The sequence below is a fragment of the Triturus cristatus genome, chromosome 2_2 (genome assembly GCF_964204655.1).
Source record: "Triturus cristatus chromosome 2_2, aTriCri1.1, whole genome shotgun sequence".
NCBI lineage: Eukaryota > Metazoa > Chordata > Amphibia > Caudata > Salamandridae > Triturus > Triturus cristatus.
In genome coordinates, this window is record NC_140582.1 from 881,251,988 (window position 1) to 881,277,949 (window position 25,962).

The 25,962-nt window shown below is 47.2% G+C and overlaps 1 long non-coding RNA gene across 1 annotated transcript in view; it reads right to left on the reverse strand.

Moving 5' to 3' along the window:
• Positions 1 to 348: 348 nt before the first annotated feature.
• Positions 349 to 25,962, reverse strand: part of LOC146862914 (uncharacterized) — a 74,945-nt gene continuing 49,331 nt past the window's right edge. The window contains exons 3-4 of the long non-coding RNA XR_014978526.1: positions 935 to 1,140; positions 349 to 673 (exon numbers count right to left, since the gene is read on the reverse strand). This is a non-coding gene — a long non-coding RNA (uncharacterized LOC146862914). The remainder of the gene's footprint in view (positions 674 to 934; positions 1,141 to 25,962) is intronic.

Here is a 25,962-nt window from a genome sequence, read left to right on the forward strand (position 1 = left end):
AATGATGCTGATGACTGATGTTTTTCATTCTATATCTAAACAACTAAGGATCATTTTTAATGTGTGGGTTGATAATGGGCTGGTGTGAGCTATTGCTTCGAAGATTCTACAGTAAGTTGGTGCTGCTTTCACCACATCCACCCTACCAAGTTTGTAATCCATTGATGGTGTAATTTTAAGCCACAGCTCAATAAATCACACAGCTCGGGTAAGAGGGTTAGGGGTTTTATGAATGGATGGGCAATGGGATTTGGAGAAAGGTTTGAAAAAGACAAACACTACAACAAACGGCCAACATTCATCTGGGCAATAAGCAGCAGCACATAATTCACCATCAATCTGTTGTTATAAGGAAACAAAGGAATGAGTATGACAGAGTACAGATTTGTGCATTGTAAACAGTCCTTCTGCCCTGGGTCGAGACACAATGTATCATATATCGAAATGTTTTGTCCTCTTGGTTAGGGAGTAAACCGACCCACCCACTTCTCTTAGTTAATATGATTGTTAAAAGAAAAATATGCTGTATGGCAAAATTGGGTGGTGTGTCTGATTTCTCCTCAGGAATGTCCACTCTTTCTGTCCTCTCTGCACTGGTCTGGTACGTAAGCTGGAGTGTTATTGAGCTCTCCTAGCTTTTGTCTTTCATTCCTGAAGGAGACTAGAAGAAGGCCTGTGGATTGTAAAAGAGAAACTGTATTTTAGAGTCGAGGAGAAGGATAGAAGGAAGGTAAGCTTCATGAGGAGTGTATAAAGATAAGACGACTTAAAGGCAGAGAAAAAAACAAGAGGGGGCACTCAGAGTTTCACTTTTGGCAAAAGTCCAACACACACACACACACATGCACACACACACAGAGCAGCATTTCACAAACACATCTCTCTCTCTATTCCAAATAGCTGAGTGGCACTAGGCCTCAGACACTTTGTTTACCTTTACACTGAAGGCGATACTCAATAACTTCTTGCTTCTTGCTGTGTGTTGATGAGGTAGTCCTACAGCACGCAGTCCCACCCTGAGTTCTTCTTCCAGTCCTGAGTGATTCCGAGTAACCATATACCAGAACCAGACCAGTCATCCTCATCATCATGAATTGCAAGGACCAGAGCAAAATAGACATGGAGTGCAGTGCACTGTTGCTGAAGAACAAGTAGAGAAAGAAACAGAATTGCACTATTTTGCATAGGTTTTTGTTTGGTAACTAAATTGACTGTTCTTGTGTCTAAAGAACCCAAAAAAACAGAAGAATACCACTACAATTAATTAACCCTTTCGCTGCTAGGCCTTTTCCCCCACTGTGCTAAGCCTTTTTTTGGCAATTTGGGGTAGTTCGCGCTTAGGCCCCTGTAACTTTTAGACCACATAAGGTATTCACGCCAAATTTGCGTCCTTTTCTTCCAACATCATGGGGATTCTAAAGGTACCCAGGGTTTGCAGATTCCCCTGGCGGGGACCCAGAAATTAGCCAAAATACAGCTACATTTGTTTGGGGGGGGCAATGGGAAAAAAGTGCTGTAAATGAAAGCGTCTGTTTTTTTCCAAGCAAATGGTATCAAAAAAGGGTTTGTGGGGCTCAAATCACCATTTCCCAGCTTTTTAGGGAATGACAGACTTTTGTCAGAAAACCAATTTTCTTTACACAGTTTTTGCATTTTTCTGGGACATAGACTAATTTTGCTATTTTTTGTGCTTTCAACCTCCTTCCAGTTAATGGTAGAAATGGGTATGAAAGCAATAATGGATCCTGGAAAAGTAGACACAATTCTGAATTCAGCAAAGGGTCATTTGTGTAGATCCTTCAAGGTTTCTGTATGGAAAATAACAGTTAAATATAGGAAAAATTGAAAATTAGTTGAAAAAAACAGCCATTTGTGTCAACGTTTTCATCTGTAACTTCTTCTAATTATAACCGCTCTTTCAAAGCTATATATCATTACATACACTGGACCTTACTGTTTGTGGGGATATATAGGACTTGCAGGTTCACCAAGGACCCGACGAACCCAGAGCCAAAAACTGAGCAGCGACTTGCAATGTTTTTTTATTATGTACCGGGTATATAGAAATTATTCTGGGAAAATGTATACATTGAAAAATCGGTATGAAAGACACCTGTGTATTTCAGAAATGGGAACAGAATATAGAGTTTAGAAACAGTAGATATTTGCACATTTCCGAAATTGGAAAGACTTCTTTTTTACACATTGTCTTTCATTTGGAAGGCAGAAATGCATCAAAAGTCAATAGGTAATAACAGTTGCTTTACAAATCTGAATTACCCTAAGTCTCCCAAGAAAAATGGTATCTCACTTGTGTGGGTAGGCCGAGTGCCCGCGACAGGAAACAGCGCCAAACGCAACGTGGACACACCACAATTTCACAGTGGAAAATAACCCTTTTTTGGCAAAGTGCTTAGCTGTAGTTTTTTAACCCTAGCTCTGCCGGCACCTAGGGAAACCTAGCAAACCTATATATTTTTGAAAACTAGACACACAGGGGAATCCAGGATGGGGTGACTTGACTGCCTCTCACCAGGTTCTGTTACCCAGAATTCCTTGCAAACCTAAAAAACTGTCCATAAATCCACCTTTTCCTCAAATTTCTGTGGTGGAATGTTCTGAAATCTGCGTGGATCCACAAATTTCCACCTACCCCGCATTCCCCAAAGTCTTCCAAGAGAAATGGTACCTCACTTGTGTGGGTAGGCCGAGTGCCCACGACACGAAACGGAGCAAAACACAACATGGACGCACCACAATTTCACAGTGAAAAATGACCCTTTTTTTGGCAAAGTGCCTAGCTGTAGTTTTTGAACCCTTCCTCTTCCGGCATTCAGGGAAACCTAGCAAACCTATACATTTTTGAAAACTAGACACCCAGGGAAATCCAGGATGGGGTGACGTGACTGCCTCTCACCAGGTTCTGTTACCCAGAATCCCTTGCAAACCTAAAGAATTGTAAAAAAAAAACACATTTTCCTCACATTCCTGTGGTTGAAAGTTATGGAATCTATGTGGATCCACAAAAATCCACCCACCCTGCGTTCCCCAAAGTCTTCCAAGAAAAACAGTACCTCACTTGTGTTGGTAGGCCTAGGGCCCACAACAGGAAACGGGGCAAAACGCAACGTGGACACAACGCAATTTCACAGTGAAAAATGACCCTTTTTTGGCAAAGTGCCTAGCTGTAGTTTTTTGACCATAGCTCTGCCAGCACTTAGGGAAACCTAGCAAGCCTATACATTTTTGAAAACTAGAAACACAGGGGAATCCAGGATGGGGTGACTTGACTGGCTCTCACCAGGTTATATTATCCAGAATCCCTTGCAAACCTAAAGAATTGTCAAAAGAAACACATTTTCCTCACATTTCTGTGGTGGAAAGTTCTGAAATCTGCATGGATCCACAAATGTCCACCCCCCCTGCATTCCCCAAAGTCTTCTGAGAAAAATGGTACCTCACTTGCCTGGGTGGGTCAAGGACCTGTGACAGGCAATGGCCCAAAACCTACTGAGGCGATATCAAAATTACCTATCGCAAACCAACCTGGTTTTGCAAGGGGGGGTCCCATGAGTTTTTGGCCCGGGGCTCAGCGACCATCTAGGGAAACCTACCAAACCAACACATTTTTGGAAACTAGACACCAGGGGGAGTCCAGCGAGGTATGGCTTGTGCGAGTCCCTCAACATTCTCCTACCTAGAATCCCATGCAAACCTCATATTTCGCTGAAAAATTCACTTTTTTCTCAGGTTTCTGTGTGGGAAAGTGCTGGAATCTGCGTGGGACCACACATTTCCTCCTGCCCAGCATTCCCACAGGTCTCCCAATAAAAATGGTACCTCACTCATGTGGGTGGGTCAAGGACCCGCGACAGGCAAGGGCCCAAAACATATTAAGGCGACATCAAAATTACCTATCACTAACCAACCTGGTTTTGCAAGGGGGGTCCCATGAGTTTTTGGCCCGGGGCTCGGCGGCCATTTAGGGAAACCTACCAAACTCACACATTTCTGGAAACTAGACTCCCGGGGGAGTCCAGCAAGGTATGGCTTGCATGCGTTCCCCAACATTCTCCTACCCAGAATCCCATCCAAACCTCAAATCTTGCTGAAAAAAATCACTTTTTTCTCAAATTTCTGTGACGGAAAGTGCTAGAATGTGTGTGGATCCACAAATGTCCTCCCAGCCAGCATTCCCCCAGGTCTCCTGATAGAAATGGTACCTCACTCGCGTGGGTAGGTCAAGGACACGCAACAGGCAAGGGCCCAAAACCTATTGACGCGACATCAAAATTACCTATCACAAACCAACCTGGTTTTGCAAGGGGGTTCCCATGAGTTTTTGGCCCTTGAACAGGACCAAAGACTCATCAACAGATATTTCTTTGCCTGGAGTATAGACCTCTTAAAATCGATCTACAAAGTGATCAAGAACAGGCCGAATCTTAAAAAGACGGTCACAGTCAGGGTGATCTCGTGGCAACGCCAAAGCATTTTCAACAAAATGCAGCATCGGAAGCAAAAGTAAATACCGATCACGACTCACAATTTCAGGAAATATGGCGGTTGCCATCAAGGGACTGGTAAACCAATATGAAGCCAGGGACGGCTTCCTTATCAAGCCCATCAAAGAATTCAAACCCAAAAACTTCTTCATCTCATCCAGATTTATGGTAGTCCACAGGGTAGCTCTAGAGTGGGGCCTAAGTCTGGCACTGTTGTCCCTCAAAAACTATTCAGCTTACAAATTAGTCTGCTTAACAATCTCACCCAAAAATACATCATCCATGAACAACTGAAAAAACTGTATAGGCAAAAAAAATTCACAATCAACTCTACACCCTGCATCACCACTAAAGGCAGGCAGCACTGCCTGCACCATGTTTGGATCAACCCAGAGTCCAGCACTTCCAGTAGGAAGCCTAGCAGCCTCAGGCTGCAATGCAGATGCCTCTTGCACCATCGGCACAGCAGTGTGCTCCTCTAAAACAGGCACTTCATCCGCACTGAGAGTAGCTTCATCCGCACTGAGAGTATCTCCATCATCCGATGATTCCATGTGAAGAGAAAACTTACTGCCTGAATCTTCCCCTCCCTCCTCTCCCTCAGATGCACTGCCAGTCTCATAATCCTGCTCAGAGGAAGATTCAAGAAGCATACCAACCACCTGCTGAGCAGTCATTCTACGGCTAGCCATAATGCTTACTAATAAAGGTAACTTCTCAGACAAGTCAACAACAAACCCTTTGTAAAAAAAGAAATAAACAAAATGTAGCTTTATCACAAAGACCTATATACCAATTTTTCAGTCACAAACGGGCCAAATTCCCATTTGTGACTGCGTACATCAACCCCTAAGTCATCTTTTTTGAGGAAGTCTTGCACCACCACGTTGATGCAATGGGCCAAATAGCGGACCCTAAAATAGCCTCAATCTGACATGGCCAGCTGGCAAAGTATTTGCATGAAATTCTCGCCTTCCTTTCTGGCCACTATCTCCCTTGGGGTCAGTTTGTCTATACCACGCATTTGAACAGAGAAGAAACATCTTCATCTCTACAGACATAAGGGTGCAATGTTGCTTTTTCTGCATCTTAATTGAGTCTGTACCAGGTTATCTTGATACCTTATCACGTGGCTGGCCCCTCTCCTATGCTGACAATCTGGTGAGGCTCGGGTCCCAGGCAGAACATCCATTCTAGTCCTGCCTCAGACTCTTCTCTGTCTGATCCACTATACCTACCCCACTCTCCTCAGATGGAGGGTATGCTACTCTGCTCTCTTGCCGTGTTCTCCGAGTTACAGCTCTCTCTCTCTTCATTATTGATTCATGCCTTTCCTCTAACTCCAACCTGGGTTGCCTCCTATGTTCTGAGCTAGGCTCTCGTCTTCTAAATAGGAATTTGCTCTCAAACTCACTTTCTGTTGTCCCTGTGGCTGTCTGGGACTATCCTAATGCTCGCCCCTCATCGCCTGACCTGGAAGACTCTGGACCCTTTCATCACCCCCGCTAGTTGTATCACATGTCTAATATTGCTATGAATCTCCAATTCACACAAGTGTTTTCATCTGGATGGGTGGGAGTGCATGTTCACCGTGCCACAGGAGTCCGATGCGTTGAACGCAATGGTTGGGGGGTTGAGTTTTGGGGAGCTCTAGCACTGGACTTGGGTGAGGCTGGTGTTGTCTTGCCCTGGTGTCCTGTTGGCCTCTCTTGTCTGAATCTAGTAATACGTTTGTGGTAGGGGTCCCCCAACCAGTGGATTGGTATAACCGAATGCAGGGATGGCAGGTATTGGTAAGAACACCTCTATTCCTACATACGGTAGGGAGGTGCAGACGCCTTACTAGCGGGTTCATGGACAGGCTTGTTGGTCTGGGCCACCTCAAAGATGGCCTATAGTTCTTCTCTTCTGAACTTCTTTTCCCTTACATATTTGGTCCAAAATGTGTTTTCTCGTATGTTCGGTTATGTTAATGTTGAAGATTGTCCTCTCTGGCCGGGGAAACGTGTGTGCCTTAATGTATACTTGCCATTTGCGGCAATACTTGCTATTTTTTTTAACCTGTGTGGGAAACCTAGTTTGCATGTGCTTTAGCGGAGACTGCAGGAGAGTTGGGAACTTTTTAAGGGACTAATACACTCTAGCTTCTCAGCATCAAATAATATTAGATTCTAGGCTGATCATTGGGGAAATAAATACACAGGGATAAAATATATATCATATATTTGGCGCCGTTTGATGAATCTTCGTGAAATTTTCAAAACTAATGGTTCACTCAAGTCAGCTCCTGTCTTGAAAGTTTTGGCTTGATTTGTCGAGTGGGGGCCCAAACAAGGGGGTTCCCAACATGCATTTTCCCCATGTTAATTTCCATAGGAACTTTAGACACAGCTACAGTCCGAACTGCTGAACGGAATTACACCAAATTTAGCAAAAACTGTAGCTATTGGCTCAGAAAGTGACCTTTTTTTTTAAAAATGGTATAAATCCATTCAGTAGTTGCTGAGAAATTAAACAAAAAAATTATGATATCTGACAACTGAGGAGGATTGGCGAACCCTACCGAGCACAAGCTTCATTCTTATTGGCTGCCAACACTTCAAACCAGGAAATGTTGGCAGCCATCTTATGACTCAGTAAAACCGAGTCATAAGAAAAAGGTTAAAAAAAAAGATAAAAAACAAGAAAAGGGGGCAGGGTAGAAACACCATGACCCCCTAGGCCTGCTCAGGGGGCCCCACAAGGACCCCCAGGGCCAAAAAAAGCATTTTTATTTAAATATGTTGGACCGAATTTGTGCTGGGTGTGCAAATCTGGCCAAAATGTTTTAAAAATAATGAAGGACAGTGTTCTGCGCTTTGTTTTAATGAACCCCTGGGTGGGCCAGGTCTTGGGGGCAATGTCCAATTAATAAGTCGGGGCCCCCACAACCCTGGTGACTGCCATCTCCTCGGGGCTTTAATATTAAAAAAAAGAATTGTGGGGGGACTCCTGCCACCCTGCAACCCCGGGGACTCGGGGGCTTTCATCATTAAGTGAGGGGGAATTGTGGCCCTCTGCAGCCCTGGGGACCGCCATCTTCCTGGGGCTTTTTTTTAGAATTATAGGCATGGGGAGGGCTCCTTCCCCCACGCTGCCCCACGGACAGCCAACTCCCCAGGGCATTGCTATTATGCAAGGAGGTGGCCTCATGGGCCCCCCTAAGTCCTTAGGCCAGCCACCTCCATGGGGCTTCAATAATTAAAAAATTAAGTGTGGGGGTGCTCCTGCCCCCCACACTGCCCCGGGGACCACCACCTCCCTGGGGCATTTCATAAACAACATACGGGGGTCCATAGCTGACCCCTGGCCCTGGGAACCACCACCTCCCTGGGACTTTGTTGGAGGGTGGTCATGTGGCCCCCCTCATGGAGTCCACCTTGGCCCTGGGGACCTCCAGTAATGTCCCGGGGTGCCCAACCTCAGAACATTACAGTTTGTCATAGCAAACTCTGCTTTGCTTGATGGAAGCGAGAGCAGGATAACTGCTCTCGCTTCCATCAAGCAAAGCAGAATTGCTTTTGGACAAGGGGAGCTGCATGTTACCAGCTCCCCTTGCCCAAAAGCAATGCCGGCTCCCAGGAGCCGGCTGGGACCGTGGGGGCATAGGGGCTCCCCCCTCGGTCCCCAACAAAGAGGCGATGCAACAGGGATGGGGTCCCCAGGGCCAAAATGGCCTCAGGAGGGGATCACCGGGGCCCCCTCCTTTAAATGGAATGGGAAATTAAATAAATAAGTGGCCATGGCCTCTGGGAATGGGTCCCTGGGGCCAAAATGGCCTGGGAGGAGGGCCACGCAGCCCCCCTTCCACTAAAAAATAAAATGTTGAAAAAGAGGCAAAGCCCCGGGAATGGCGTTCCCTGGGCCAAAATGGCCTCAGGAGGAGGGCCACGTGCCCCCCTCCTTTAAATGTATTTAAAAAAAAATAAGTGTCATGCTCCAGGGGACGGGGTCCCTGGGGCTGTAATCAGATTTGGGAGGGCGGCTGCGGGCCCCCTTCTGTTTTTAATTAAAAAATATATAAATTGCTCAGGCCCTGGGGATGCTCTCCTTAGGGACCAAAAAATTTTAAGAGATTGGGGTCACACAGCCCCAGCATCTTGCTGGAAGCCCTGCCCCCTCCCTGTACCACTCTGCAAACGTGCCTCGTGATGCGTTTTGGGTAAGGGGATGAAGTCCCCTAGAATGTTATGGGTCTTTAGGGGCCAACTAGCCCACCAAGTACCTCCAGTAAGCCTGACACAGTGGGATTGCTGAGAGGTGGTCCAAGGCCATGCCCATTTTTAAACCACTCTGCAAACGTGCCTCTTGGTGCATTGCTGGTGGGGTGATGAGGCCCTCTTGTGTCCTGAGGAACTCAGGACTAACGTGGACTTCATCCCCCCATCAGCAGTGCACCAGGAGCTGTGTTTGCTGAGTGGTTTAAAAAGAGGGCGTGTCCTTAGAGTACGCTCAGCAATGTAGCTGCATGGGGCTTACTAGAGGTAACAGGAGGGCTAGTTGCCCCCCAGGGAACCTCAGGAGGCAAGGTGACTTCATCCCACAACCAAGAGCGTGCTAGGAGGCGAGTTTGCAGAGCAGTGGAGAAAGGAGGCATGGCCTTGGTCCACCTCACAGCAACCCCACTGTGTGGGGCTTACTGGCGGTAAGAGGTAGGCTACTTGGCCCCTAAGGGCCCCCAAGAGCGTGCCAGGGAGCGCATTCGCAGAGTGGTGGGCATAGGGGGGTGTGGCCTGCTATGAGAGCTTAGAAATCCTGCTGTGTGGGACTTACTGGAGGTAATAGGAGGGGTAGTTGGCCCCCAAGGATGTACTTGGGGGCCAACTACTCCTCTTGTTACCTCTAGTAAGTCCCACACAGTGGGATTGCTAAGAGTTCTTCTTAGGCCACAACCCCCTTTCTCCACCCCTCTGCAAACTCACCTCCTGGCAGACTATGGGATGGGGGTTAAAATCCACTTTACTCCTGAGGGACTTTGGGGTCCAAGAAGCTCTCTTGGTACTTCCTGTAAGTCCTACGCAGCGGAATTCCTGACTGCTGGTCAGAGGGACAGCACCATTTCTCCATCAATCTGCAAATGCGACTAATAGTTAAAGAAGCATTTGCAATGTAATAGGATTGGCATTTGCGAGAGTTAGAGCTATTGGTGTTGTAAATGTAAGCATTTTTTACTAATGATTTTTGGGGTGGACTGGATGTATGTTGTGTAGTGGAATTATGTGATATGTTGTGGAGTGAAATTATGTGGATAGAAAGTATGTGGTATTTAGTGCATAGGAATTATGTAGAGTCGGATTATATATTATAGAGAGTAAGTATGTGGTATGGTAGTCTTTCTTGTGGAGTGGCAGCCTCAGGTTTAGTCTTCCTCATTTCCATCAAAAGCTAAACTATGAGCTCAGGTAGACAAAAAAGAAGGAAGCCCTGAGAAGCACTTGTGGACCTAGTAAGAGGTATGAGCAGGGCCACTGGAATTATGCGACTGTTTGTCTGCACCAACTTTTGCACAATTATACATTATCCTCATTAGCTACATGATTTATCATCTGCTGCCTTATCTATTTATTTGAATAAAAAAAGACTTGTTTCTAGGTCAACTGGCTCAAACATTACCAAAAATGCAGCGACAAGTGTTACAGCGTGGTGGAAGGCCCTCAATGCAGACCTGCAATGTTCACCCGATACTTATTGCTAAATGTGGGTATTAAATTGGTACTAATGATGTACAAGGCACTCCTGCATCTTTATGCGCCTTTCTTGCCTCTTTCTGCATTTCTGTTGCTTCTTTCTGGACCTTTCTTTCTTTCTCTGCACTTCTTTTGCCTCTTTCTGCATATCTCTTCTACTTTCTGCACCTCTCTTACCTCTTTCTACACCTCTGTTGCCTCTTTCTGCACCTCACTTGCTTCTTTCTGTACCCCTCTTACCTCTATCTGTACCCTTCTTCCCTCTTGCTGCACCTCTCTTGCCTCTTTCTGCACTCCTCCTGCCTCTTTATGCACCTCTGTTCCTCCTTTCTGAACTTCTTTTGTTTTTTTCTGCACCTCTCTTGTTTCTTTCTGCACCCCTCTAGCCTCTTTCTCCACCCCTCTTCCCCTTTCTGCATGTCTGTTGCTTCTTTCTGCACTTCTCTTGCCTCTTTCTCCACCCCTCTTCCCTCTTTCTGTACCTCTGTTGCTTCTTTCTGCACTTATCTTTCTTCTTTATGCACATCGTGTGCCTCTTTCTGCACCCCTCTTCTCTCTTTCTGCATTCCTCTTGCCTCTTTCTTTACCACTGTTCCTCCTTTCTGTACTTTTTTTGTTTCTTTCTGTACCTCTCTTACTTCTTTCTGCTTCCCTCTTTCCTCTTTCTCCACCCCTCTTCTCCCTTACTGCATCTCTGTTGCTTCTTTCTGCAGTTCTCTTGCCTCTTTCTGTGCCCCTCTTCCCTCTTTCTGCACCTTTGTTGCTTTTTTCTGCACCTCTCTTGCTTCTTTCTGCTCCCCTCTAACCTCTTTCTGCGCCTTCCTACCTCTGTTGGCACCTCTCTTGCCTCTTTCTGCACCCTCCTGCTTCTTTCTGCACCTCTGTTCCTTCTTTCTGCACTTCTTTTGCTTTTTATGTACCTCTCTTACTTCTTTCTGCTTTCCTCTTTCCTCTTTCTCTACCCCTCTTCTCCCTTTTTGCACCCCTCTTGCCTCTTTATGCACCTCCTCTGTTCCTTCTTTCTGCACTTCTTTTGTATATTTCTGCAACACTCCCTTCTTTCTGTACTTCTCTTGCATCTTTGTGCACCCTTTGTTCCTCTTTCAGCACCTCTGTTGCTTCTTTCTGAAAATTCTCTTCCTTCTTTCTGCACCCTCCTGCCTCTTTCTATACCCCTCTTGCCTCTTTGTGCACCTATCCTACCCGTTTCTCCACCCCTCTTGCCTCTTTTTGCACCTCTGTTGGTTCTATCTGCACCTCTATGCTTAGTTCTGCACTTCACGTGCCTCTTTCTCTACCCCTCTTGCCTCTTTCTATACCTCTGTTGGTTCTTATTGTACCTCTCTTGCCTCAATCACCCCACCTGTTCCCTCTTTCTGCACCCCTTTTGCCTGTTTCTGCAATTCTCATGCCTCTTTCTGCAGTTCTTTTGCCTCTTTCTGCACCTCTGTTCCAAATTTCTGCATCCCTCTTGCCTTTTTCTGTACCCCTCTGTAGGACTTGGCCCTTTTTGATTAAAGTCCCTAAACTTTTTTGCTTTTCCCCTAGACCTTTTTTCTGACATGGTGTTGCCAACTTAGATGCTTTGGACACTTTGCCACTGAGAAACAGTGTCAAAGAGCAAGTGTTCCCTGTAGAAAGTGTAATAGTAATTGGTTGTCCATGATTGGTATGTTTGCCTTACTAGTAAAGTCCCTAGTATAGTGCACTATATGTGCCAGGGCTGGTAATGCAAATGCTACTAGTGGGCCTACAGCACTCTTGCGCCACCCACACGAGTAGCCTTAAAAAGGGAACTCAGGCCTGCCATTGCAGGGCCTGCGAGCAGTTTGTTAAACTGCCATGTTGTTCTGTCAAGTGCACTTATTTGCCAGACCTTACCCTTCCCTTTCTATGCACATCAGACACCCCGAAGGTAGGTCTAGGGTACCCCCTGGACAGGGTGAAGTGCATGTGAAAGGTAGGACATGTACTAAGGTGTGTGTCATGTCCTTACAGTGAAATAATCTCCATTTAGTTTTTTCACTGTTGAAAGGCCATCTTGTCCATTGGACAGAATGGGAAGGCTGTGGAATATGTTTTCCAGCCTATCTTCCAAAAGGCTTAAGATGGAAAGGTGAAGTTTAGTATGCCTTAATTCACAGTGTAATGACACATCTTTTTATGTAGGTGGATTTTGCATTGTGTGTTTAGAAGCCACTCTTTTAGAAGTGGCTGAGTTTTTGTGCTCTGACGTTTCTGTGTGCCTCTGCCTGGCTGTGGATTGACTGTCTGGATTTGAAAGCGATAGGATCTGGGGAATGTCTTGACCCAGGGGAGGAGTTGAGACAGCAACAGGCCGACCTGCATTTGGAGTGTAGGGGGAGGAGAAGCCCCTAGAGGTGAATAGGCCTGGGTTGCTGATATAAAACAATTGGCTCATCTCCTGCTGAGTGATTGAGAATCCAGACCCCCACTAATCAAAGGAAGAAAGGTGTCACTGGCAGGGAGGCACCCAGAAATGGTTTGAACAAAGGCCAGTGCCCCCTGAAACACAAAAACTTAAAAGCCATTGAGGGGTATAACTATGAGAGCTGAAGTCCCTGAACTCTGGAGGATGACTTGATCAAGTTTGAACAAGACTGGAGCTACTTCATGATCAAGAGGACCTTTGCCAAGGAAGAAACAACTGAAGAGACTGAAGGATAGGACTAACCCTTACTGTGTGTTCTGGGGCTGGCCTGCAGTTTGCTGTTTTAACCAAGGAAAGGCTAAAGGGACTTTGCTGTGTGCTGTGTCCCCCTGCTTGAAGTACTTTGATGTGTGCTGTGTCCTGAAGTATTTATCCCTAAGGGCCTGAGGTGATCTGGCTCCCTGTTCGGAAACACAGGACCATAAAAGTTTCCATGATAGTCTCAGAGGCACTGTGTGTGCATGCTTGTTGCAGCCTGAGACCCTCGTAAGAACTGCCCTGTGATCATGGGCGCCTGGAGTCCAAGCGAGTCTCAGCGACGCTGTTTATGTGTGCTTTGTGCAGCCTGAGACCTTAATGAGGATCGGCCCGTGGATGTTGGCACCTGGAGTCCAAGCAAGGATCAGCGACGTGGTGTGCATGTGCTTTGTGCAGCCTGAACCCCTTTGTGAGTATTGTCCAGTGATCGTTTGCACCGGAATTCAAGTGAGTCTCATTGATGCTGTGTGCGTGTGCGTTGTGCACCGTGAGAACTTCGTGAGGATTTGCCTTGTTATCGTATGCACCAGAATCCAAATGAGTCTCATCGACGCTGTGTGTGTGTGCGTTGTGCACCGTGAGACCTTTGTGAGAATTTGCCTTGTGATCGTGTGCACCGGAATCCAAGTGAGTCTCATTGACGCTGTGTGCGGGTGCGTTGTGCACAGTGAGACCTTCGTGAGGATTTGCCTTGTGATCGTGTGCACCGGAATCCAAGTGAATCTCATTGACACTGTGTGCATTGTGCACCGTGAGAACTTCGTGAGTATTTGCCTTGTTATCATGTGCACCGGAGTAAAGTGAGTCTCAGTGACGCTGTGCACGTGATCTTCGTGCAGCCTGAGACGCGTGTGTGGAGTGCCCAGTGATTGTGCACCCAGAGAGTAAGGAAGACTCAGCGATGCTGTGTGTGTGTGCTTTGCATCATCCTGAGATCTTTGTGACTGAAGTGGCCTGGACCGGCAGTCTTGGAGAAGCTGAGTTGCCGGCCTGAGCCGTCATTGCCCATTCACAAAGCTGTATTGGAGGCCCACCTGCTGGACGAGGAGAGGAGAGTGAGTTTGCGCCTCCCAGGTAAAGTGTGTCAACTCATGGGGCGGGGCGCGGGCTAGGAGGGAGAGTCTCACAGCCTCTCTCTTGTGTTGGCAGCACGAGCCTCTGCTTTGGCTCGTATCGCGGCCCGTATTGCCAAGGGAGTGGCGGTACAGGGTCCGGTCTGCATAGCTGCACTTTTTGAATTACATTGTCCCGTGTTGGGGGCAACTGTGAGAGGCTGACTGCAAGTCAGACGGAGAGGCAGAGAGACCGACTAGGCCCGGTGATCGGTGCCTGAGTGTATTATGCATTATTCCATTTCTGCATCATTTCTGCATAAAGGGAGTACCTGATTAGAGTACCATGCATTGCATTATTCCTGCATAGCGAACTACATGATTAGTGTATGACGCATGGCATTTTATCTGCATAACAAACTACCTGTTTGTCGTATTGCGCATTGCATTATTGCTGCATAACAAATTACCTGATTAGTGTATTACGCATTGCGTTATTTTTCATAACAACATATCTGGTGGTTGTATTACGCATTATATTTATTTTATCTTGCAAAGTGCCTGATTGTTGCATTACACATTGCATTCTTTTAATTGCAGAGTGGCTGATTGCTACGTTATGCATTACAGTATTTTTACATTGCAAAAGTGCATGATTCTAGCATTACGAACTGTATGACATGTTATTAGGAGTACAGGAGAATGTTTAGAAATGCTTATTAATATCGCCAGAACTTACAAGGGCTGGCTGGCCTAACAACTGGCCAGGAGAAATATTACACAACCTCATATGTTGGATTTGTATTGTGTGGTCTTACTGTATATCTTTTTACATAAAGTTTATACTTGTTTTTATGAAACTCGTGTGCAGTCTATTTGTGGTGTCATCATTGGGTTGATGGGAGCGTGGTTGCAAATACTTTACACATTTGCCTTTAAGATAAGCTTGGCTGCTCATGCCAAGCTACCGAGGGGTTGAGTGGGGCTATCTAAGAAGGTGACCTCCCTTTCACTGACATTGGAACGTGGGTCCCTACTTTGGCTGAGGTACCTACCTCAGCCAACCAGGGATCCCGGGTCTAACACCCTCTTCCCTCTTTCTGCACCTCTCTTGCCTTAATGTAGGTCTACCTGTTCCTTATTTCTGCACCCCTTTTGCCTGTTTCTGCACCCCTCTTACCTGTTTCTATACCTCTCTTGCCTCTGTTTGCACCCCTGTTCCTTCTTTATGTACCTCTTTCGTCTGTTTCTGCAACTCTCTTGCCTCTTTCTGCAGTTCTCTTGCCTCCTTCTTCACCTCTGTTGTTTCTTTCTGCACCTCTCTTGTCTCTTTCTGCATCCCTGTTGCTTCATTCTGCACTTCCGATGCTTCTTTCTGTACCTGTCTTGAGTCTTTCAGCACCCCTGTGTTCTCTTTCTGCACTCGTCTTCCCTCTTTCAGCACTTCTCTTGCCTCTTTCTGTACCTCACTTGCCTCTTCCTGCACTTCTCTTGCTTCTTTCTACACCTCTGATGATTCTTTCAGTAAGTCTCTTTCTTCTTTCTGCACTTCTCTTGCCTTTTTCTACACCTTTCATGCCTCTTTCTGCACCTCACTTGCTTCTTTCTGCACTTCACTTGCCTCTTTCTGCACCCCATTCCCTCTTTGTGCAACTCTGTTACCTATTTCTACAGCTCTCTTCCCTCTTTCTGCACCAGTCTTGCCTCTTTCTGCACCTCTGTTGCTTCTTTCTGGACTTCTCTTGCCTCTTTCCGCACCCTTTGTGCCTCTTTCAGCACCTCTGTTTCTTCTTTCTGCACTTCTCTTCCTTCTTTGTGAATCCCTCGTGCTTCTTTCTTCACCCTTCTTCCCTTTTCATGCACGTCTCTTGATTCTTTCTGTACTGCTCTTGCCTCATGCTGCACCCCTCTTACCTCCTTCTGTACCTCTGATGTTTCTTACTGCACTGCTCTTGCTTCTTTCTGCACCTCTCTTTCAAATCTCTGCACCCCTCTTGCTGTGTTGATTTGTTCTTAGTTGGAGATGTGCCCCCATGCTCATCAATAGTTCAGAAATCATACATTTTACATGCTGAGGCCTATATTGAGTGAGTAGATGTGCATGACTTTATATGTACCTTCACAACACAAAGACAACACAAAGACCACACAATGGACGAGTTCAAAACACATATTTATTGGATGATAGGTTGACATAGTTTCTGTCATTATTTAAATCTTTTTCATTTGGTTAAGAAACAAAATGTGCAACAATTTGGTCCCATCTCACACAACCTACCATTGTGTGCTCATGATTGCATCACTTTCACCCTCCTCTACCGGGTCATGTGGGATTTCTGTCTCATTGTCCACAGAACATTGGTTTGCAGACATATGTTATGCAATGTATGTGTTGAACAGTGTTGAACTCAGTGAGTCGTAGAGTGCGTTGCTGTAATCGAGTTTGCTGGCGACCAGGGCGTGAGTGACGGTCTTTCTGTGTTCGAGGGGGATACATTTGAAGGTCTTACATAGGAGGCGGAGGGTGTGGAAGCAGGAGGACGAGACGGAGTTGATCTGGTGGTCCATTTTGAGCTCGGAGTCCAGGATGTTTCCCAGATTTCGTGCATGGTCCGTGGGGGTGGGCGGGCTTCTGAGGGTGGGGGGCTCCAGGTGTCGTTCCATGCGTCGGGGTTCGGGCCCATGATGAGAACTTCTGTTTTGTTGGTATTTAGTTGCAGGCAGCTGTTTTTCATCCATGTGGTGACGGCTTCCATGCCTTCTTGAAAATTGTGTCTGGCGGTATTGGGTCCGTTGGATAGGGAGAGAATGAGTTGGGTGTCATCTGCGTATGACACAATTTTGAGTGTGTAGGTTCTGACGAGGGGTAAGCGGAACCATGTAGATGTTGAACAGTGAGGGAGGACCCTGGGGGACTCCGCACGTGGTAGGTGTAGGGTCAGAGAGGAAAGGGGGGAGTCTGACCCGCTGCATTCTGCCAGAGAGGAAGGAGCAGATCCAATTGAGGGCCTTGTCTTGGATCACTGCATCGTGAAGTCTGTGTACTAGGGTGCGGTGAGAGACTGTGTCGAACGCCGCTGAGAGGTCAAGGAGGATGAGGGCTGCTGTTTCTCCTTTGTCCAGTAGGGTGCGGATGTCGTCTGTTGCAGCGAGGAGGGTGGTTTCCGTACTGTGTTTTTTTTCTGAAGCCGGATTGGGAGGAGTCGAGGATGTTGTGCACTTCGATGAATGTGGCGAGTTGACTGTTGATGGCTTTCTCGATGACTTTCACTGGGAATGGGAGCAGGGAGATGGGTCTGTAGTTTCTGAGATCGGTGGGGTCCGCCGAGGGTTTCTTCAGTAGGGGGTTGACCTTGGCGTGTTTCCAGTTGTCAGGGAACGTGGCGGTTGCCAGGGAGCGGTTGATGTTTTGGCAGAGCATGGGTGTGATGGTGTTGGCGGCTCTGTTGAAAATGTGGTGGCGGCAGGGGTCCGTGGGGGCCCCAGAGTGGATTGACTTCATCGTCTTCAGTGTGTCTTCGGTGGTGAGGGCTGTCCAATTGTCGATTGCTGGCTTCAGGGTGTCGGGGTGGTTGGTGAGGGTTCAGTGTGTTGGTTGTCTTTGTCGAAGTTGTCGTAGATGCTCTTGATTTTGTGGTGGAAAAAGGTGCTGAGTTTGTCGCAGAGGTTTTCAGAGGGAGGGATGTTGGTGGACACACTGGTGGGTTGGGCGACCTCCTTGATGATGTTGAAGAGTTCTTTGCTATTGTGTGCGTGAGTGGAGATTTTGTCTTCAATCGCTTTTTTCCTCGTTTTTCTGATGAGATGGTGGTGAGCATTGGTGGCGGCTCTGAAGTAGTTGTAGGCTTCTGTGGATTTGGTGTTCCTCCAGGCTTTTTCGAGGCAGCAGCAAGTGCGTCTGGACTCTCACAATTCGGTGGTAAACCATCTGGCTTTCTTGGCGTGGGTGTTTTTTTTTTTAGGGGGTCTATGGATTGGCGCTGTTGGAGGTCCATCTGTGCAGGGTTCGGGCTGCCGTGTTGGGGTTGTCGTTTTCCGCGATGGTTGGGGTGGAGTTGTTGAGAGATGAGATTAGCTGGTCATCTGTGATTCTGGTCCAGTTTCTTCGTGGGAGCAGGTGCAGGTGTCTGTGGATGGTTGGTGTTCTGAGGGTGAAGTGGACGCATCGATGGTCAGTCCATGGGATTTAGGTGGTGTGGCTGAAGGTGATGGAGTTACCTGTTGTGAAGTGGGGGTCGAGGGTGTGTCCTGCTGAGTGCGTGGGTTCGGTCATGATCTGGCGGGGTCCAATGTTGTAGAGGTTGTCCAAGAGGGATGTGGTGCTGGGGTCCAGTTGCTTGTCGAGGTGGAAGTTGAGGTCTCCCAGTAGGGTGTAGTTGGTGGACGCAATGGCATGCGGGAAGATGATGTCCGTGATAGAGCTGGCAAAAAGTCTGCAGGGTCCAGGCGGTCGGTAGATGCGGGTTCCTCGGAGGGTGGAGGTAGGGCTGGCTAGTATCTTGAAGTGAAGGTGTTCCATCAGGTCTGTGGGCTCGTCAGGGAGTGTGCTCAGGCGGAGGTTGGATTTGTGGACGATGGCGATTCCTCCTCCTGGACGGGTGGGGCGGTCCTTCCTGGAGATCTTGTATCCTTGGGGAATGGCGATGGTGATGTCCGGTCAAGAGGTGAAGAACGCTATGTCCGAGGTGGTGCTGTCAAGGAGGTCCCAGATTTTGGTGGCGTGTTTGTGGAGGGATCGGACGCTGAGGAGGATGCCTTGCAGGGTCTTCAGTTGGGTTGTGGTCTTGTGGGCGGGTTGCACTGGGTCCGTGGTCTTGGCGGTGCTGCAGGTGTGCTGGCTGCGGTGACAGCTGAAGGGTCGGTGGGTGTCGGCTGGTGATGCTAGCTTGCAGTTGTTGTGGCGTCCTCGGTTGAGAGCGTGGAGTGCCGCTGGGTCATAGCGTTGGCATTGAGGAGGTCCAGGGTTCCTGGCACTGGTCGGGTCGTGGATGGGCGCCCGCTGCCCGCATCCATTAAGTAGGGGTCAGGGAGGGCTGGACAGCTGGGAGGCTGGAGCAGGGAGGGGAGCTGGATTGGGCCGGTCGCGTTGGTCGTGCTGGGGGGAGGGGCCACGGGGCCAGCAGCGGCAGGGATAACAGGCAGAAAAGGCAAAAATTGTGGAAAGAGTTAAAATGAGGCAGTGAAAGGTGCAAGAAAAGTGGGGGAAAGACACAGAAGGAGAGTGAGAGGGGAAGATTAAATCAGTGAAAAATGAGTGAAAACAGAGGAAAGACACAGAGGGGGAGTGAAAGGGGAAACTGAAATCAGTAAAAAATGAGTGAAAACGGAGGAAAGACACAGAGGGGGAGTGAAAGGGGGAAATTAAAATCTGTAAAAATGAGTGAAAACGGAGGAGAGACACAGAGGGGGAGTGAAAGGGGGGGATTGAAATCAGTAAAAAAACTAGAGAAAACAAAGGAAAGACACAGAAGGAGAGTAAAAGGGGGAGATTGAAATCAGTGAAAAACAAGTGAAAATGGGGAGAAATAGTGGAGCGAGAGAAAGGAGACAGAGATCCACTGGACCACCAGGGATGAGGCGCAGGTAAAACCTGTGGGTGGAGGAGGGCCTCGAACACCAGCACTTGAGAGTGCAGGGGCTCGGGGGAAGGCCTCACTTGATGGTGGAGCTGTGAGGGGGAGAGCAATGTCACTGACAATGAGTCAGTGGTCTTGCTCGCCCATCCCCGCAGCGGCGGCCAATAAGTAGGGGTCAGGGAGGGCTGGACAGCTGGGAGGCGGGAGCAGGGAGGGGAGCTGGATTGGGACGATCGCGTTGGTTGTGCTGGGGGGACTGCGGGGGCAGCAGCGGCAGGGAAAAACAGGCAGAAAAGGCAAAAAGAGAGGAAAGAGTAAAAATGAGACAGTGAAAGGTGCAGGAAAACTGGGGGAAAGACACAGAAGGAGAGTGAGAGGGGAAGAATAAATCAGTGAAAAACGAGTGAAAACGGAGGAAAAACACAGAGGGGAAGTGAAAGGGGGAGATTGAAATCAGTAAAAAATGTGTGAAAACAGAGGAAAGACACAGAGGGGGAGTGAAAGGGGGAGATTGAAATCAGTAAAAAACAAGTGAAGACGGAGGAGAGACACAGAGAAAGCCGCTGCTTGGACCTCACTCATAGTATCTTAGGTATATATCCAAACCATAAGAGCTGTCATTGGGAATATAATCGAGTTAGGTATGACATTAGCAAAGAGACTCTCAGCAATGCGCTGGTTATGAGAGGGAATCTATGCATCAAATGTGCCGAAGAGGGAGGTTGGAACAGTCACTTGCTAAAGAACATGAATTATTGCTGTCAGATCCAAAATAGGAATTGTACAATGACCTGAACATGGATATATTAAGTGATGTTATATTTATGTGTTGGAAAAGTGAAATAATGTTTAAACAACCCCAAACTGCTAAAATACGCCATTATAGTTTAGTTTTTAATTACAACTAGGTCTAAGATTCGATAGGTATCCATTTTTTTTATTTTTCAGATACCTTTGGTGCTGTTTGTTCACAAATCTTCACAAACGTTTGAAAAAAACGTCAACTACCTCTGCTCCTTCTTGGAAAGTTTTTGGGTCATCCATCAAAAGGTGATCAAAAAACGTTCAGGGTCCCTAAACACATTCTGCCCAAGCAATTTCTAATTGGAACTTCAGACAAAGCTAAGCAGAAATGGAATTAAACCAAATTTGCAAGAAAGCAAGAACTTTACAGAGAAAGCATATTTGTAGTGATTTGGTATAAATCTGTTCAGTTGATTTGGAGAAATGAAGGTTCAGAATTTATAGCTATCAAGCCCTGCAGGATACCTGCAAGACTGCAAGATCAAAAAATCAAAAAAGAAGATGTGAGTGGCTGCCTTCAACAGTAACAAACATATTGGGCAGCCTTTTTAGGACTCGAGGTGTCAGTCGCTGTTCCCTGAAAAAATAAAAATAGAATATAGGGGGTTAGGGTAGGGATACCTTGATCCCTTGAGTGTTGTGGGAGGGTTGAAGAAGGAGCACATGGTACATCTACAGGACTTGCAAAACACATTTTAAAAAAGGGCGCGTGCCCTTTTGGCAGATCACTGACAGAATATTTGAAAAAATATATATCATCAGGACATATTATTGTGTCAAAAATATTGAGGGCCAAAATATCGAGAAGGTGAGTGCAAACAGATACGTCTAGAGTCACTATTCTTAACTCGACATCCACGTACCTTCAAGATATATACATCGTTAAGGTACAGCGGCAGGAGACCTGTTGGTATACGTGCACTTTATAAATCTCCCTTGACATGACATAACAGAAATATGGAGTTATAAAGAGTAAAACTTTGCTTACCTATAGAAACCTACCTTCACGATATTAGTGCCCTAGATATTCTTGACACAATATTTTGTTCCATGATTTCCGATATTGTAGCTGAAACCCCTTTTTAAATTAGCCCTCCGTGGGGGAGCCAGGGCCCTGGGGGTTGGCACACTTGGGGTTTTGTGGTTTGAGTTTTTAATGAAAGTTGTGTGGAGGCATACATACGCCCCCTTTCTTGAACCAACTATTGGCCCCAGGAAATCCACCATCCTCTCCTGGGCCTGATGCAAGTGTTCGATTTGTATAATTACATATTAGGGAGGGGGTTGGCTGGTGGGGCCACAGGGTCTTTTCTTCTCCTACAGCCCTCAACGAGACCCATAAATGTGGTTGACCTGGGTGGACTCAGGTCACATACAAAAAAAATGTACAAGGACACAAACAAAGAGGAGAGCGGTTTACCACCTCAGGTCACAAACAGTAGTCTGGTCCTCTTCATTCTAGCCACACATTCAGAGAGTGTTTTGATCAGCTGTGGGTGATCTGCCACTTTTGTAGGATTTACTAGCCAGTTGGTGGGAGTGACTCTTTGAAGCTCCCTAACCTATGTGAAAAAAGGTCCCTTGGGCAAACCTTCCCACTTTTGAAGAACATCCTGTTTGTGTTGTTGCTAACTATCCCACTTTGCATCATTATGGGTAAACATGTTAGCACTCTTCTGTCCTTGGCTGTCAGCCAGGGATGCATTTAGGCAAATGAGCAATTCCGTCTTCCTTAATTCAACCAAATTGATTCTGGAACAAGCTCACTTTCCCACTCTACAGGTGACAAGCTAGGTACTGATTTCCTAGGAAACAAAGGCTTTCTTTTCCAGATCACCCTGTACAATTACCCATGAATGGGCAGGTTTCGCCCTGTCCTGTTTCCAGTTAATGATGTTTTCGAACCCTTCCCAGTTGCCATCCGTAAGTAGATAGAGTCAAATTCCTCACAACCAGGTCTTCCTGCCAAAAGGCCAATACCATTGGTTCTGCTCAAAGAGCAGGTTTCACATCTCATTAAAGGGAAGCACTAACCTATTCAGTTTATACCTCCTCCCTCTGATCCACGCCCTGAAAGAAAGGAAAGTCCAAACCTTCAACTACGCAGATGACTTCCAACTAGTATTCCTTCCCTATCAATGACTTCCCTCCACAGTTCACGAATTCCAGGCGACAATGTTGTTCATCCGCGATTGGATGAACAGCAACCACCTAAAGTTAAATCAGGACAAAATGTAAGTGAACCTTACGGGAGGCTCAGTGAACCCATGGAGCTCCCACTTCTGGCCCAAAGATCTGGGACAGCCTTCCATCCCTTCCACATCTGCCAAAACCTTGGGAGTCATAATCAACAATGACCTAACCATGAAAACTCAAATTGGATCCGTGATCTCAACATGCTGTTTTCAACTAAGGAAAATAAAGAAAATCAGCAGGTTCCTTACACAGGAAGCAAAAATACAGGCAGTACTCGCTATGGTGGTATCCCACATCAATTACGCGAACTCACTATACTTTGGCATCTCGGCCTATCTCACCCACCGTCTTCAAATGGCTCAGAACCAGGCAGCCAGACTGATTTTTCAAGAAAACATGCGCCACGTATTACCCCTCTTTTGAAGAAGTTCAACTGGCTTCCAATAACTCAGAGATGCGCCTTCAAGGTAGGATGCATTATCTTTAAATCCCTGAAGAGCAAAAACCCCAAATTCATCAACAGTTTGATCAACAGGTACACTCCGACCCGCACCCTACGATCTGCTTATATGCATCTCCTGACCATACCTCCCTTTAGACTAAAACGCGTTGGTGGGACAAGGTTCGCCACTCTAGGCCCCAAATACTGGAACTCCCTACCTCTTGAGATCAGATCTTGCACAGACCTCATGACCTTTTGCAAACTCCTAAAAACATGGTTATTTAGGCATACTAGTAACATCTCAGTCCAACACCGTCGGAGTAGCACCAAGAAACCAACCTGGTGTACGTGCGCTCTACAAATAAAGTTTAACATAACATAACATAATGAGAGCCTATAAGGGGTATGTTAATGCTAACAGGCCTATCCTAAGGGATCAAGCAGGGGATAGGACTGTCCTATATTTTTAAGTGTGGAGTCCCCACTGTCATAAAGATACCACTAGTGGATAGCAAACAATCATAAACTTACACAATGTCTAAGTTTACTTTTGTGAATCAGGCCGTGTAGGTTTAGATCAATACTAAACTCTTACATGCACCACTTTTCAATACCAGGCATCATAACTTGTGAGCTGCTAGGCATACTGAAAAGTGACTTAATTAATATTTAAAAGTAAGGTTTTTTCCAGTCGTTTTGCAGGTTTAAAAGCTGCAGGAGTCAGGCTAAACAGATTGACTTCAGACTATGAGGCATATTCACATGGAGCTACAGCCGAACCAAAGGCACTTTATCGCAGCCAAAGTCTTGATCAAAATACCTCCCCCTTCACAAGCTGGTGTACACAGCCCACAGCACCAGATCACCCGCGATAGCAGCCGAAAAAACATCGCCACAGAGGACCCTCGCAACTATCTCTAATGAGATGCAGAGTGGGCATTCCCGTTCTAAAATCCGTGACAACATCACACCACAACATTCTCAACGACCAGCCACATCGGCGATAAAAACACAAAACAGGCGATAAGGCGTGCTAGCACCAGGAAATCTACACCGGTTGTGACCTGCAGCCTGCTCCACAAAAGGGAGACCAGCCTAAGGCCACACCGGAAGGGCAACAGAAGCCATGGACCCACCTATCATGCGGCCCGGACACCCAAGAGGGCCACAACACCCACCCACCGACACCACACCCAGGCCCGCAACACCCCAAACCAGGACTAAGAAACTGCACACCAACACCTTGAATCCCAACACAAACATTTTGCCTGATGTCGCACAAGCAGGAAAATCAACAGACATACGTGGCCAGAAAATTGGAGACTCAGTCAAACAGCAATGTAATCACCAACACAAAACACCATACAAACAAAAGCCGAAACAACCCTTAGGATGAGTCCTAGCGACTCCTCACTGGACAATCCATAGCACACTGCCTGGAAGACCAAATCCAAGAGAAGAAGGTGTGCCATGCGCCCAACAAAAGAAAGAGAGGGAGAGAGAGAGCGAGGGAGAGAGACGGAGTGAGATTGCACAAGCAGCACAAGGCCTCTCAGGCACCTGGCTCCACATGCCAACATGTGTGTGTGTATCGCCATCTGTACACCATGAGACCAAGGCTGTGTCCCAATCTCAGTGCCAAAGCCACATCACATTTTGAAAACGCAAGTAGGAGTCAGAAAAACATCATGGACGAAAGCTCCATTCTTCCAATGCAGAAGTCGGGAGGACACCTGCACCTCTGACCTTCGTCCAGACGTGCCTGGAACATCCTCAGAGTGATGCCATGGCAGACAGGGACGTCTCCCACACCAAGCATTCTACAAATGAACTATCCAACTCATCCACACCCCACACACAGAAGCCCCTGCCTGTGGTACTCCCGCATGGGATGTCCTTGACACTCACAGAAACAGCAATCCACTCTCCCCAACGTTTTCCACACATTCGAATCATTGCTCAGAGCTGTGGCATATCTTCCACACAACTGCCGCAGATTAGAAGAGTGCCGGTTCCACGAGATGCACCAACACAATGGCAGGCCATACCGGGCACATGCATAACCTCCGTCACGTGGAACAGTACCGTGCATGTACACTGCATTTACTGGGCGCTGTACCAATGGCAGTTCTGCGGATCAGTTACCGGCGCAGCTTCCGCATTGCCTATGTCACCTGCATCCAGCCCTGGTTCCACTGCCGAACATGCACATGTGAGTGTCCCATGGATGTCTGCCTATCCAACACAACTGTTGATGAATTGGACTATGACTTGTGTCTGCGCCCCCTGTTGGATCACAAACAGGTGCGTAAACGAGACAGCCATGCATGAGATGCCCTTACATACTGCGTATGTATTGGTAGTTGTGCATGGGAGATTGCACAATTCCTCATGTGCGGTGACCACATCGAGGCGCTCCCCTATTGGGCTGTATTGCAGATTGGTGAAACAGCGTGAGCTGAGCACACCTGCCCGGATCACTTAATAGATTGACTCTCTCTGGGGTTCCTTGAACACAACAATAATGTACTATTGGAACACATTACACATGAAGCTGCACAGGCATTCATGGACGAGTAACTACATTCCTGCCGCCACATCTGATTGCCACCCACAGCATATGTCCCAACAACTTGTTGCATCGTGGGGATTGCTCACATATCCCACCACAACAAAGGACAGGTCTGCCTTTGTCCGGGCTCTGGATGCATGTGCGTGGAAAACACGTGTGTACACACAGCTGTGCAAGGCGATGCAGGTCCATGCTCGGTGTAGCACAGCGTAGTTTGGCAACATTGCCTATTCGGATACACTGCTGGTGGAGAGCACACACATGGCAATGTAGCACGACATGTGAACCTGTCGGCCCCTCACACCTGATCACTGTCAGTACAGTAGACAATCGGCGCACTCCGGAGGCAGAGCACTATGCAGATCCCATGGGCAGTGAG